Genomic DNA, 14,038 nt, shown 5'->3' with positions numbered 1-14,038 from the left:
CACCGGGGGATTGGCACCCACGGGGATCACAGGGGCGGAGGCTTTCCAGCCTGGGTTGCATGCAAGGGCAGGGAATCAAGGCGCCCGACTCCAGCCAGTATAAGGTCATGGGTGTAGAATTAGGAAGGCAGGATTTAACATGTCCGCAACAAAAAGAGACAAAGCGTCAACCCAGCCTGGGATGAAACCCCCGAGCCGCCACAGGAAAGTTTCTAAGCAGTGGAGCAAACACTATTTTCCCCACTTTTCTTTCTTTTCCTTTTCCCCCTTCCTTTAAAAACTTCCCTGTCCAGTGCATATGTGGGACATAAATAAAAGGGGGTGGGAGGGGATTGAACGCTGGGTGAACCCGAATCAGCCTTAAGCAATGCGGGGAGTACTTGGGGAGGGTAGGAGATAGATGTGCCTTAATTTGGAGGTGGGGGGTGGCTGGAGGAAGGGACCGCTTCCCGCTTGGAAACCTCCGTACCTTGTTTCGGGAGGGACTCGCCAGGAACCTCTGCCCAGGGTGCCCTTGCCGTCTCGCCCGCTGGATGGCGCTGGGGGGAGACGAGGCTGGCGGACAGTCGTCCTCCTGTACCCCGCAAGGCCTGAGCGAATCTCCGCCGACGCGCGGAGATTGGGATTGGGACCTCGGTTTTGAGCGATCACAGTGGCAGTCCCGATGCACCAGGAGACCGGAGCTGTTCCTGGAGGCTGGAGCGGGAGAGGGTCACCCAGAGCCCCGCCAGATCTGGAAGCTGGACCAAGAGAGGCTGGGCAAGAACGGGGATGTGTGGAAAGATGGTTCTCAGGGCAAACTAGTACCTCGTTTCTTAGGTGTCACCTGCACTAGCTCCTGTTTACTGGGAAAGTGTGTGTGTGTGTGTGTGTGTGTGTGTGTGTGTGTGTGTGTGCGCGCGCGCGCGCGCGCTTGCATTTGGGGGGAGTGGTCTGGAAAGGAAGACAGCCAGATAGGTAATGGAGATGCAGAAAGGGTACACGGTTTGCAGAACCTCACAGTCCAATGTCCCTTTTTGCAAAGGCCAATCTAGTGGTCCCCCGGCCCAGGTATGCTCCATCTAATCTGAGTGGCTGGCCTTACCAGCCAGAATTGTATCTGGAATTGGGAATCTCAGGGCTGGGATGAACTCTGATCTCTGGCTCCTTGGGGACTTGGGGCATTGCACATTGCCAGAGTCCTCATTTGGGAGTGTCTCTCTGAAGGCACTTAAGACCTCAGGCTGGCTGTTGCACAGCCAAAGGAGGAGCTGTGGGCTACAATTCGGGGAAGAATAAATTCATGCCACACTTACTGAGTGCCTTCTGTGTGCCAGGCACTGCGTTAGACATTGCAATCTTGTCAAAAGTTTCTTATAGAGCTAGAAAGGAAAAAAAAAATCAACCTTAACCAAAGAAGTTAATCAGCTACATGGTCTGGGTAGGAGAGTCTAGTATTAGTTCTCCACCTTGTAAGCTCCTGGAGGGATGGGACTCATCACATCTCCAGCTCTGATCACAGTGCTTGGTACTTGGTAGGTGCTCAGTAAATAATCTTTTGATATAGGAATGAAAGTCAGTGAAGAAAGGGAAAGAAGACATCGAACTAAAGGGGATTCTCTGTGCACATGAAAAACAAGTGACCACTTCCAAAGAGTACTTTTTAAAAAATGGCATTAAATTTGTTAGCTGCTCCCCCAGACAGATTCTGACATGAGACAGTGAAAAGTTGGTAGTGGGAAGACAAATTTGATGTAGTGGATAGAAACATCCACTTGGTCATTCCACAAAATACTGACCGAGAGGCTTATTTGCCCCTGTACTCTGCTGAACACCAGAGGTACGTGGGTGAAGAGATGTGTCCTCGCCAGCTTGATGCTTATGGTCCTGAGCTTTGTTCACTGCAGTTTAAAAAAGAGAGAGAGAATTCCCATTTTAAAGATGAGGAAAGTCAAGGCCCAGGAAAGGTGGTGTGGGAGAGGGCTTAAGCTCCAGGTCTTAGGGCAGGAAGGCTGAACTAAAGTCAGCCCCCAGCTCTTCTGCGCTCTGGGGAGAGGGAAGTCTGGGTGAATTTTCGCTCCCAGGAAGAGGCAGAGTCTGGGAGCCCTGGAAATCCTGGTGGCTCTACTGACCTGGCCGGGCGTGGTCATCCTGGGCCAGCTTAGGGGGAGCAGAAGTTTATACCCACTGAGGTTGCAAAGGCCATCCCCAGATCTGCTCGTCCCAGCTCTGACCTTGCCTTGGGGCTGTGATGAGGGATCTAACCTCTAGACTCTCCGATCCGTTTTTTTTTTTTTTTTTTCCTTTCAGCAGGTACATCTAACCTAGGACTGAGCAGCACTGCTGCTCTTTACAGACCCGAAATTGTGGAACAGAGAGCTAGGGAGTCTCCTCCAAGGTCGCATTGCTAAAAAGTGACAGCAAAGAAGATTCTACAACCCCTCCCCCACCAGGGTTTTATGTTTCTGTGCAGACCCCTCCCCTCAGTACCCCAATGCCCGGCGCAGTCTGGCACGTGCGATGTGTTCATCAAATGTTGTTTGATTGAATAAACTTAATTCTTGTTTGGTTTCTTTGTTTTTAAAAACAGAACAAACTAAAAAATGAATCAGTGATCGAATAAAGGGCAGTGGGGTGAGAACCTCATTCCGCCGACTCGCTGCGAGGGGGTGGGACAGCCTTGAGTCACCCACGCGCCCTCGCACAGCGGCAAGCCCACTTCCCACCAGCTTTACAAAGACGGCTGTGATTTCCTTCCCTCTATATTTTTGTCCTAGACTTCGTTGGGTTGATCAATAGAGGAGACAAGCTGACCCACGGCGAGGTCAATACAATCGATTCGACGATTTCGACGACCGCTCGGAAATCGCCCTCGTTGCTGCGCGCTGGGTGCCGCGTTGCTGCACCCAAAAGGTTTCGGGATTTAGGGTTTCCCGCTCCCCCGCTTAAGTTACCGAACTGGAGCGAGGATGGCGGTAGGTGGACGGGAAGAAGCCTCAAGCCTCCCACGAGGGAGCCTCTGGGAACACTAGGTCGGGAGGGTGCTTTCCACTCCCAGCCAGCGCGCCAAGCGCTCTCGAAGCTCTGGTAAATTTCGTTCTGGAGCTTCTCGGCCTTGGAATCAGACACCCACATCTTTTTGCAGCCGGTCCGCTCTCCTTAGCCCTTTGTTCCTCATCTGCGAAATGGGTTTGTTAAAAAAATCCTATTTATTGGAGAGAAGATTTGTGAAATACCCACGAGGAAGATAATGTTCTAAGAGCTTTCCCACACGTCAGCCCACCAAATACAACAATCCGAGGAGGCGGGCGCCTTCTCAATGATGTCCATTTCCCAGATGGGGAAACTGAGTCATGCAGAGACATACAGACTTGCCCGAGCTCCTACAGCTAGTTAGTCCCTCGTGGAGCTGAGATTCAACCTGGGGATGGTCTAACTTCTTGTCTGGCTTTTAACGACAAGGTCGTAGGTGCACCGCTCATACATACGGTAGGTACAGAGGGGTGATCTGTTTCCTGTACTTCTTTGCCCTTTTGGGAGGAGACATTCCATTTAAACCTTTCCCAGGCAGATCTGCAGCTGCTTTGATCCTTTGGCCCCTTCCTTCTGGAAGCAAATGCAATGGGGGGGGGGGATGGCGGTTTCCGAGTCTGACAAACCTTCTTAAACTGCGAAATCCAGAGCTTTCAAGACTTTTTTTTTTTTTTTTTGTACGAAGGAAGGAGGGGGACGTGTGTGCATGTAGAATCAATATGGTCCAGACAGCCCTTCACAAAGGGGCTCCAGGCGGGCGCCTCGGCCGCAAGGCCCCCGCCCCACCGCCCGCGGCGAATTAATTGGGCCCTGAAAGAAGGGGCGACGTAGCTTCCAGTTAATTAGTCAAGAAATGAATCAAGTCCCAGCGGCCTGGCAAAGACCCCTGGGGCGCGGGTTTTGTGCAAGCCAAATTGGTCGGTGGGACGCTCCCCTTTGGGCCGGGTGGGGCACGGCGGGGAACCCGGCTTGGGCGCCTCGGGCTGTCCTGCACCCGGCGCCCAGCACCCCGCGCCCCGGAGCGGGCTCGCGCGCTCCCGCGCTCCCTCGGGCTCTAGCTTTCCGCGTCTCTCTCCCTTTTTCTGTCTCCCTCCCTCCGCTTCTCTCTTCCCTTTTCGGTCTTTACCTTCGCCCCCTCTCCTGAACTTTGCTCGGGGTTTCCCACCCCTCTCCCAGCTTCGTCTCTCTCCAAGCTCTTCTTCTGGGACGTCTCCCTCCAAAGCCTCAGCCTAGCAGATCTGGGGCTGGGTGGTCTGGGAACGGCGCTGGGGATGCCAAGAAGCGCTGACTTGGGGAGACAGGGTGGAAATGAGCACGGGCTTTGGAGCCCTTGGCCTGCTGTGTGTTCCTGGGTACACGACGCTTCATCCTTGGGTCACCTAGGATCCGGGCTCCTGGCTGCGGTTAGGAGAACCCTCTGAGATAATGCGTGGCTTTGAAAGGCTCCGGTGACCGGTGACCCGTGTCCCCATGCGATGAGGGCTTAGGACTGAGGCACGCCTGCAGCACACAAGCAACTATTGAGCGCCTGCTGTGTACCTGCCTTACTTTGTTCCTCCAGCACCTCCTCCAGTCACGCTGCGGTAACCCAGGCAGCGAATATCCCGGTGTTTCCGTCCAAAGCAGCTCTGTTGGAGGGAAGGGATGGGAGACACCAATCATAAACTCACTTATTTCAAGGTCTTTTTGTGCCACGTGCCAGTGCTCTTTTCTGAACTAGAGGGGTGGAACTGGGGGCTCAGAGACGTGGAGTGATTTTCCTAGAGTCACACAGCAAAGGGGAGGCACAGCTAAGGGTTTCACCCCGAACCAGGCATTCGGTGCCTGCCCCTTGATCCCGCCAAGAGCTCAGGGGGTCCTCAGAGGTCCTGCTGGCCTGGCACCGAATATTTATGTACAGGAAGAGGGTCGCCAGAATCGCGTTGCCTCCTCCAGCTTAGAGCTAAGGCCCGAATCTCTCTCGGACTCTGTACTTCTTTCCCTCTTTCTTGGTCTTTCGAGCTCAGTCTCCACTTTGGTCTCCCACCCACCAGTCTTTCTGTTTCTCCCCTCCTCCCCCTGGAATCCGGACTCGGAAGTTGAGGCCAGAATCTCTCCCACTTTCTTCCACTTGTCCAGGTAGCTGTTCACATCTCGAGGCTTGGAGCCGGGTTGACATCCAGCTGCCGCCAAGCGCCAGGATCCGAGCTACAGAAGCAAACTCGATCCGATTCCATGCCCTCCCTGCTCCGCCGCCCGCCCGCCCAGCCCCTCCCCAAGCCGCATCCACGGGGTCCTAGGAGCAGACCCCAGTGGATGATTCGATGAATGCCTGCGTTCCAAACAGCAGTCCGGAACCGCGTTTTTTCTTTCTTCCTTTGCCCGCTTCACCGACTTCGGCTTCGCTCAAGGCCCCGAGGTGCCCACGCCGCGCTTGGCATTCGCTTCCTGCCCCTCGCGGGAGGCCAGGGACTGTGGTTTCCGCTCGCCAAGTCCCTGCCAGGCGCGCACGCAAGAGCTTGGCGAGCTTGGCGCACGCGCTCGGCGCAAACTGCTTTGGACCTCAGTTTCTCCGCCCCTTTCAGATCAGAGAAGCGACAGACGAAACAGTTGGGAGAGGAGGAATGGCCAACGGATTGGGGGTGGCGGGATAGCGGTTCCCGTGTGTGGAGGGGAGTCAAGACTGGAACCACGGCCGCCCGCCCTCTCCCGCTCCCCCTCTCCCTCTCCCGCTCCCCCTCTCCGAGGACTGTTATCCACTTCCACGACCCCAGTCTCCCCCAGGCGTGACCTACAGACTGGTGGGGCTCAGTTGGCCACGTGGGTGTGCTCGGCTACCTGGAGGCGAGGGCAATCCAGGTCCTAGCCAGCAGGTGCGCGCTCCGGTGTGGGGAGGACTGGTTGTCTGTGGGGCTGCCCCCTCCACTGTAATTGCTGCTGGCCTTGGTACATTTGCGGCCTCAGACAAGGTGCGTTCCAGCAAAGTGTTGGCACACCTCCTACTGAGCTTTAAAAGGGGGCCTGTTAGAGCCTTGGAGCTTTGGAGGAGTCCCTTAACTCTTCTGAGCTTCAGTTGCCCCCTCTGAAAACTGGGGATAATAGGTCCTGCCACAGAGGACCAAGGCAAGGAGTAAATGAGATCACGTGTGTACAGCACTCAGTCTAACCCCTGGCACATAGTAAGTGCTCATTAAGCATTAGCTGTTTGGGCACCCTAATCTCTCTGTCCCTCTCTCTATATATCATATAACAATCTATATATCTATATCTCTTTATAGATAACTATCTCTATATAATAGATACAATTAGTATATACTTAGTATATATTATATATTTACTAAAAGTATTGACTCAGGGTATATATACTTAGTACATCACACATATACTAAAAATATATACTGTATATATTTAGAGTATCCTTAAGAACATATTCTTTTTCTTAGAAGACTACCTAGCATATATTAAGCCCTCTCTCTATTAGCATTGCTCTCTTACCCAGTTCCGTTTCCAGCTCAGCCTGAAGCCCCATTCCTTGTCCTCCTCCCAAGTTGATCCTACAGTGAGAGCCTTCCTCAAGCCTCCCAATCCAGGTTAAGTGCCGCTGTGGGCTCCTTTCCCAAATCTCAGGATCTCAAAACTGCAAGTGATCCAAGAGAGACAGTGCTCCCTTTCTTCCCTTGCATTGGAGTTCAGGTCCCAGTAGGGCTTGGAGACCAGGTGTCCTGACTTGGGGTCCAATGCCTTTTCCACCCCCACCCCCAGCCCCGCCGCTGCATCTGCCCCAGGCCATTTCCATCTCCTGACCTGAGAAAAAATGTCTGTCAGATCTACGGAGGGAATAGCACTTGTGGAAAATGAAGGAACGTGATTGGGTGCCTGGAGCATCCTTGGGCAGAACCCCAGGACAAGGAGCTCTGTAAATGGGGAGGGGGCTGCCTGTGGCCGGGGCTGGAAGGGATTTCAGGCTCCTGGGAGGGGTCCTGGACGCCTCGTGGCTCTCAGCACAGCTGTGTATGGCTGATGACCCCAGACTCTCAGGCCCAGACCGCAGCTGCCCAATTTGTAGTCAGCAGCAGGACTCCACCATCCCCTTCCTCAATCCTCAAGGACAATGGGACCACTCCTTCCGAGACTGAGAGCGGGTGGGGAAGGAGAGTGATGAGAAAGGAAAGTTGGAGAGATGCAGAAAGATGACGACAGGGAGTGTGGAGAGAGTGAAAACGAGAGAGGGGACACTTGGGGAGAAGGGAGGAAGGAGAAAACAGAGGGAGACAGACAGACACCGAGAGATAGACAGAGACCCTTAGTCGCCTGGAGAGACTGGGAGAGGCAGAGAGATAAACTCAGGAGACAAAGAGAAAAGCAACTAGAAGCACAGAGAACGAACCACAGAGGAAAAGGTGGGACAGGAGGAAAGAGCATGGAAAAGGAATGCCCCAAAGGAGAGAGAAGAGAGACAGTGGGGAAATGATAGCCCAGTGAGGTCTGGGGCAGCCCAGCCACACGCCCTGGCCCCCTCTCCCAACATACGCCTTAACTTGCTACAAGATTATCTAGCACAGTATAAATGCCTCCATTCAATCATGATTGAGCTACTCCAACTGACCAATTCCTGAAGTAGCCTCCAGCCTTAAGGGAAGGTGGTTTTCACACCATACGAAGCATCAGATACAGCAATTTAGGAGATAAGTTATCATTCATTAGGGGTTTCCAGGGGCCCCCTACAAGGCCTTTGGGGTAGGGGTGGGGTAATGTGTGGCTGAGAGCTTCCGAGTCAGTGCGGAAAAAGACAGTGTGTTTCTCTCTCTGCCATCGGCTGGGCATGGAAGCCTCTCTTCTCCCCCCAACACATAGTCACTCAAACCCACAAGGAAGGTTTGGTTGGTAGGGTCCAGTTGGCCAAGAAGAGGAAACATTCCGCCAGATTCTCCAGATTCTCAAGAGTGCACTGGGCGAGATGGAGAGGGGCTGGGCATGCAATTTCTTAGCTGCTCCCTCTGGAGGAGGATGGGGGGGGGATGGGGAACGTCCCCAGCTACTCCTGGGAAAGCAGATCTTTGTTTAACCAGGGGAAGGTGGTGAGAGATGAGGAGGGCGGTTAGATACTAGAGAGGAGCCTGGTTAAGGTGACGTTTCCCCCCTCCCCGAAGCATCACCCCAACTAGTTCAAATAAACCGGGGCTCATCTTCCCTCTGGTCCTGCTTCTTCCCTTACTGGCCTCCCAGTCTGCTGAGAAAGGTATTTTATTTTATTTTATTTATTTTATTATTATTATTTTTTTTTTTTTTTGCGGTACGCGGGCCTCTCACTGTAGTGGCCTCTCCCGTTGCGGAGCACAGGCTCTGGACGCGCAGGCTCAGCGGCCATGGCTCACGGGCCCAGCTGCTCCGCGGCATGTGGGATCTTCCCGGACCGGGGCACGAACCCGTGTCCCCCACATCGGCAGGCAGACTCTCAACCACTGCGCCACCAGGGAAGCCCGAGAAAGGTATTTTAAAAGGACATCTTCATGGTAGCAAATAAAAGGATGTCTTTTCCTTTTTCTTCCTCCTCTTCCTGCTGCTTCTTCTTGGTCTTCTTGCAAGGCTTGTGTTTGCTTTGCTTTAACAAACAGCTGATAGAGTTTGCTTTAAAGGAGCACTAAAAAAAAAAAAAAAAATTGTACCCCTCCAAGGCAGGCCAAGCATTAACTGTGGGCATGCGTGCTCATGTGGATGTGTGTGTGTGTGTGTGTTTGTGTGTTTAGGCCTCCTGAGTGGGCTTGTAGTTATAGAGGGGACCTGCTTCAGGTGCAGAAAGCTGGGAGGGGGAATGGGGAGGAATGCAGGGACAGATTTACACCTGTCCTTACAGCTGCCATTGGCAACACTTACAGCCTCCAGAAATGACCCTTGGTGCCGACTTGTCTGGAAGCCATCAGGGTTAGTTTTGAAGCAGGAATCTTCAAGTGGACCAGAGGGCAAGCTCTGCCCGCCTCCTCCCACCCCCCTTCCCTGTTGCTGTCCTCAAGGGCTCTCCTCCCCACTGCCCACCAACCCCCTCCCACCTTGTCTGTTTCCTCTATCAGACAAATGTCATCATTTGACTTTCTGATCCCTTTGGTGCTACCGCCTAACGAGGGCTGGGCAGGGTGCAGGGTTTGCAGCCGGTCCATCACAGCCACCCTCCTCCCTCCCGCCGGGAGCTGGGTCTGGCCCCAGGAATCTGTGTGGGATTCCTAGCTTTGCCCTCCAGCCAGTTTCTGCCCCCTGCCACCAGCCCCACCACAGCCTACTGGCCAGACAGTTGAGTGACTGATAATATCCAGATGCCTCTGGAATCTTGCTTCCAGTCCTCCCAGCACTTGGCCAGGTCTGCAGAAGTGGGGGCAGTGGGCAGCAGGCATCCTGCCTCAACACTTGTTGCCACCTCTCAGAGGCCGATGAAAGGCCCACTCAGCTGGGTCCTTCAGGACGGGGGACCCTGGAGCCAGGGCACTCAGAAGGCATGTTTGACACCCATGCTGGGAACTTGGAGTCTCCGACTTTCTCCCCTCAGCCCCACAGAGGTCTAGGAGGTAGAGAAGGAGCAGATTGCAGGCCACGGGCTGCCAGAGAAGCCACAGGGGAAAGCCAGGCACTTTGCCTGAGAATTAGCAGGCACTGGGCAAGTATCTGGCCTCCATTCCATTACTGGTAAAATTGGGAGTGGCTGAGGAGGGACATCTTTTTATATACCTTGGTTTCACCTTCACAGTGATTTCCTTAACATATATTTCAGTCATCTACTTACTTTTTTTTTTTGGCCACACTGTGTGGCATACGGGATCTTAGTTCCTTGATCAGGGATGGAACCTGTGCCTCCTGCGGTGGAAGCATGGAGTCTTAACTCCTGGACCGCCAGGGAAGTCCACATCTACTCACTTTTTCAAAACACCTAACTTGTTGAAAATGAAATCTTTATCTGGATACCGTGAGTCAAACTTGTGTCTCACTTCCCAGCAGTAGAAGGAACCCGGAAAATGGTGAGCGGTGGAAAGGAAGCAACATTACAAGGCTCTGAGCTGGAGGTTCGCTCTCGCTTTGCTGATGCTGCAGTGATTGTTAGGAGGGTGATCGAGACAGGTAGGTGGGCGCTCATCTGAGCCTGGACTTAGTCCGAAGGTCCGAAAAAGAATTGAAAGGGGAATGGTTCTCTTCCTCGGGGATTTATAGTTCCATATAAAGCTATGTTCAGCTGCCACCCTCGTACCCCTTTTGATGCTTTGGATGAGCACTGCTCAGCATGCTTTCCTAGAGCTTTTTAATGATACCGCAGCATCAAGCATCCTGTGCTCTGATTTGGGGTTTCCAGGTTCTGCTCTTCCCTGAGCCTCAGGATCATGGCTCAAACCCTCCCTTTGTTTTCTCCATCACCAAGAACGGCTTCACCACCTTTTTGGGCCACAGAGCCTTTGGGCAGTTTCATGAAGCCTGTGGATACCGCCTTGGAATTCTCTTTTTATAAGACATAGGATTACAATTTTAAATAAAAGCAATATTAAAAATATAATAGTAACATAGTTACTAAATAAATATATATAGTAACATATATGCTCCTTACAAACGCATTAAATCACACAATCTAGCCATGGCTCTGATAGTGTACCTTTTTTTGTGTGTGTGTGGTTCACGGGCCTCTCACTGTTGTGACCTCTCACTGTTGTGGAGCACCGGCTCCGGACGCGCATGCTCAGCGGCCATGGCTCACGGGCCCAGCCGCTCCGCGGCATGTGGGATCTTCCCAGACCGGGGCACGAACCTGTGTCCCCTGCATCGGCAGGCGGACTCTCCACCACTGCGCCACCAAGGAAGCCCGATATTGTGACTTTGAAGTCGGGATGAGCAAAACAACATTTGGGGATCTCAGTTACACCTGTAACGCAATTATGAAAATACCTGTGATTCTTTTGGTGACCAAGTCATAGCCAGTGTGAGTCTTCCCGTGGGTGGTCACCTATGTGCATAATGGAAGAAAATACTGATTTCACTACGAATCATCCAAGTTCACAGATGCCTGAATTCTATTCGGGAACACCCCTGTAAGAGTTCATTGGAGGACAGCAGGGTAAGAACCGCTGAAGTGTAGAGGGAATGAATTGGGCTCTTGGTCTCTGAGGAAGGTTCTCCTGGGAAAGAGCCATAGCTTTGAAAGCCGGCGCAATCTACAGATCCCACGAGCTCAGGCAGAAAGGAAAGACATTATCAACCACATCTCAGGGAATATTTCTCAATAGGCCCAGAGGGGAGCGAGGTCTGGCTTGGGATGCTTTGGCTCAGAGAAGGGAATTTTCTCCCCAGAGTGTTCAGCAATGCCTCCATCCTACACACCCACGCTCCACCTCTGGGGTGATGTTCTAGGCAGCTCTGCCCACTCTAAAACCTCAGCTTTCCCACCTAGACAAAAGATCGCTGCCCTTTCCTCTCCACCAGCACCATAACTCCTGCACAGCTCTTTTGCCCCAAAGGGTCTGTGGACAAGTCCGACCTTAGCATTGGGTAACCCCTTCGTAAGGGTTAAGACACTGAGCTGATGCATTTTCTGCCTTTAAACAAAGCACTTAGTCAAACCTCTATGATCAGGGAAGTTGCAAATGGCCCCAGGACAGTAGCTGTCACTGTCCTCGGTGAAATACAGTGCAAAGAACTCTGAGCTACTGGGACAGGCACTTGGAGGCTTATTTAGGGGATAACCAGAAACAAGAAAGCTGGAAACTGTCAGAACGCCCTCAGGTAAATGGAGTGTAGCTTAACGTTGAATAAGGTAACCTCAGCAGATTCTGGGGTCCCAGTAAAAGGAGAACAAAAGTATTTATGGACCAGCTACTCTGTGCAAGACCTGTGCCCTGTTCTTGACCTGCAGTGGACCTTATTTAAAGGTCCCATTACAGGCTCTAATATCCATTCACTCAACTCATTCATTCCTTAGCAAATGTTTACCAAGGGCCCATATGCATCTCGGTCTAAGGATATAGCAGCGAGCCTAGCACATAAAAATAATTGCCCCCAAGGACCTGCTAATGTGGGAGAGAATAATGAGAAACAAAATAAAGAGGAAAAATAAATGTTTAGTGGTGATGAGTCATGTGGAAAAAAATAAATCAGAAAAGGGAGTTGTGAATGGCAGATGGGAGGGGGCTTCATTTTTATTTTATTTTTTATTATTTTATTTTTGTTTATTTTTTTGGCCACACTGAACACACAGCATGCGGGATCTTAGTTCCCAGACCAGGGGTCGAACCCGTGCCCCCTGCAGTGGAAGCTCGGAGTCCTAACCACTGCACTGCCAGGGCATTCCTGGGGGCTTCATTTTTAAAGGAAGTGTGAGAGAGAAGACAGGTGCGGGAGACCCACCTTTACTTGAACACAATCCTGGATTCTGAGCTGGGCACTCTTTGTCTACCATCTCCATCATTCTAGGTAGTTCTTATTTTCGTCCCTATTTTATTGTTGGGGAAGGTGAGGCTGAGAGAGGTTAAGTGACTTACCAAGGTCTGCATAAGGCAGAATTAGAATTTGAACCCAGGACTCAATTTCTCTTTCTTCCATACCAGGCTGCCTCTGACACATTCCTGGGAAGACAGAAGAAAGGAAGAAACAGGAAGGTGATGGAGGAGTGGCAGAAGAACACCAAAGAGTAAACTTTACCCTATGAATCATTAGCTCAGTCTTCTAAGACTGGGGAAACTGAGGCCCAGAGAGGAAAAGTAATTGTCCAAGGTCACAGAGAAAAAAAAATCCTAATGGCTAGATGTCCTAGCTCATCAGCGCCTAGTCTTGTCTTGGCATCATATGGCAAGTCACTTTGGCTCTCTGGGCCTCAGTTTCCTCATCTGTAAAATGGAGCCAAGCAGATCAGTTGCCCACAATTGATGAACAGGAAAGACAAAATCACTCAGGAGAGAGAATTTATTCTAATGCTTGGCACAGAATTTGTACCCAATAAACATTAGATTTCTTCACTCCTCCTCAGCCAACCTTCTCCTTGGCGCCATTTGGTCAGAGTAAGGGTCATATGTCTGTTGGTTTTCATGGTCCGGGCTAGCGGTCTCCAAATATTTTTTTTTTCTTTTTAATTTGGCCATGCTGCTCAGCTTGTGGGATCTTAGTTCCCCGACCAGGGATAGAACCCACACCCCCTGCAGTGGAAGAGCAGAGCCCTAAACACTGGACCACCAGGGAATTCCCTCCAAACTTTTTTTTACTGAAACATTTCCAACGTAAAAGAGTACAGCAACTGGTAGAAGGAATTCCTATATACCCACCACCACTTCAATAATTATCAACTCATGGCCCATCTTGTTTCATTTACGTACCCTCACTGGATTGTTTTAATGCAAATGCAGACACCATATCATTTCATTTGTAAATACTTCGGTGTGTATCTCCAAAAAATAAGAATAAAAATTTTAAAAAACAACTACAAGACTGTTATCACACACACACCCCAAAAGCAATTACTGGGTAATCTTATGAAATACCCAGTTAGTACTCAGTAGTTCCCAGTCGTCTCCATTCTTCTTATTTTATCACAGTTGGTTTGTTCCAGTTAGGTTACAGGCAATGTGTCTACATTGTTTTTGATTATATATCTCTTACATCCACTTCCCATTTCTTTTCCCTGTAAAAATTGTGAATAGAAATAATGGAATCATTCTGGCTGCTGCCATTTGCATCCCTGTAGTGTCATTTGTTGTGTTTCTCTGTCCCCTGTATTGCCTATAGACTAGTGGTTAGAAAGAGATGTTTGATGAGCTTCAGAGTTGATTCTTTTGGCAAATCGCCTTCATGGATGGCGGTATGTACTTCTTCTTTTTTGTTTTTTTCACTTTTACTTTTTATTTATTTATTTATTTTTGGCCACGCTGTGCGGCTTGTGGGATCTCCCTGACCAGGGATGGAACCCGTGCCCCCTGCAGTGGAAGCGTAGAGACCTAACCACGGGACCGCCAGGGAATTCCTGGTGGTGTGTACTTCCATCAAAAGACTTGCAATGTCACTTGTTTTTCTTTTTTTTTTTAAGTTTTCT

At 51.0% G+C, this 14,038-nt stretch overlaps 1 long non-coding RNA gene across 1 annotated transcript; it reads left to right on the top strand.

The window, feature by feature from the left end:
• The first annotated feature begins 2,430 nt into the window (after positions 1-2,430).
• Positions 2,431-13,713, top strand: LOC308626812. The gene is made up of 3 exons (XR_014017304.1): positions 2,431-3,468; positions 9,973-10,095; positions 12,564-13,713. It is a non-coding gene; the product is annotated as an uncharacterized lncRNA (long non-coding RNA).
• The last annotated feature ends 325 nt before the right edge of the window (positions 13,714-14,038 follow it).

The sequence above is a fragment of the Mesoplodon bidens genome (genome assembly GCF_964165515.1).
Source record: "Mesoplodon bidens genome assembly, chromosome: 13".
NCBI lineage: Eukaryota > Metazoa > Chordata > Mammalia > Artiodactyla > Ziphiidae > Mesoplodon > Mesoplodon bidens.
This window is presented reverse-complemented; position numbering and strand designations above follow the sequence as displayed.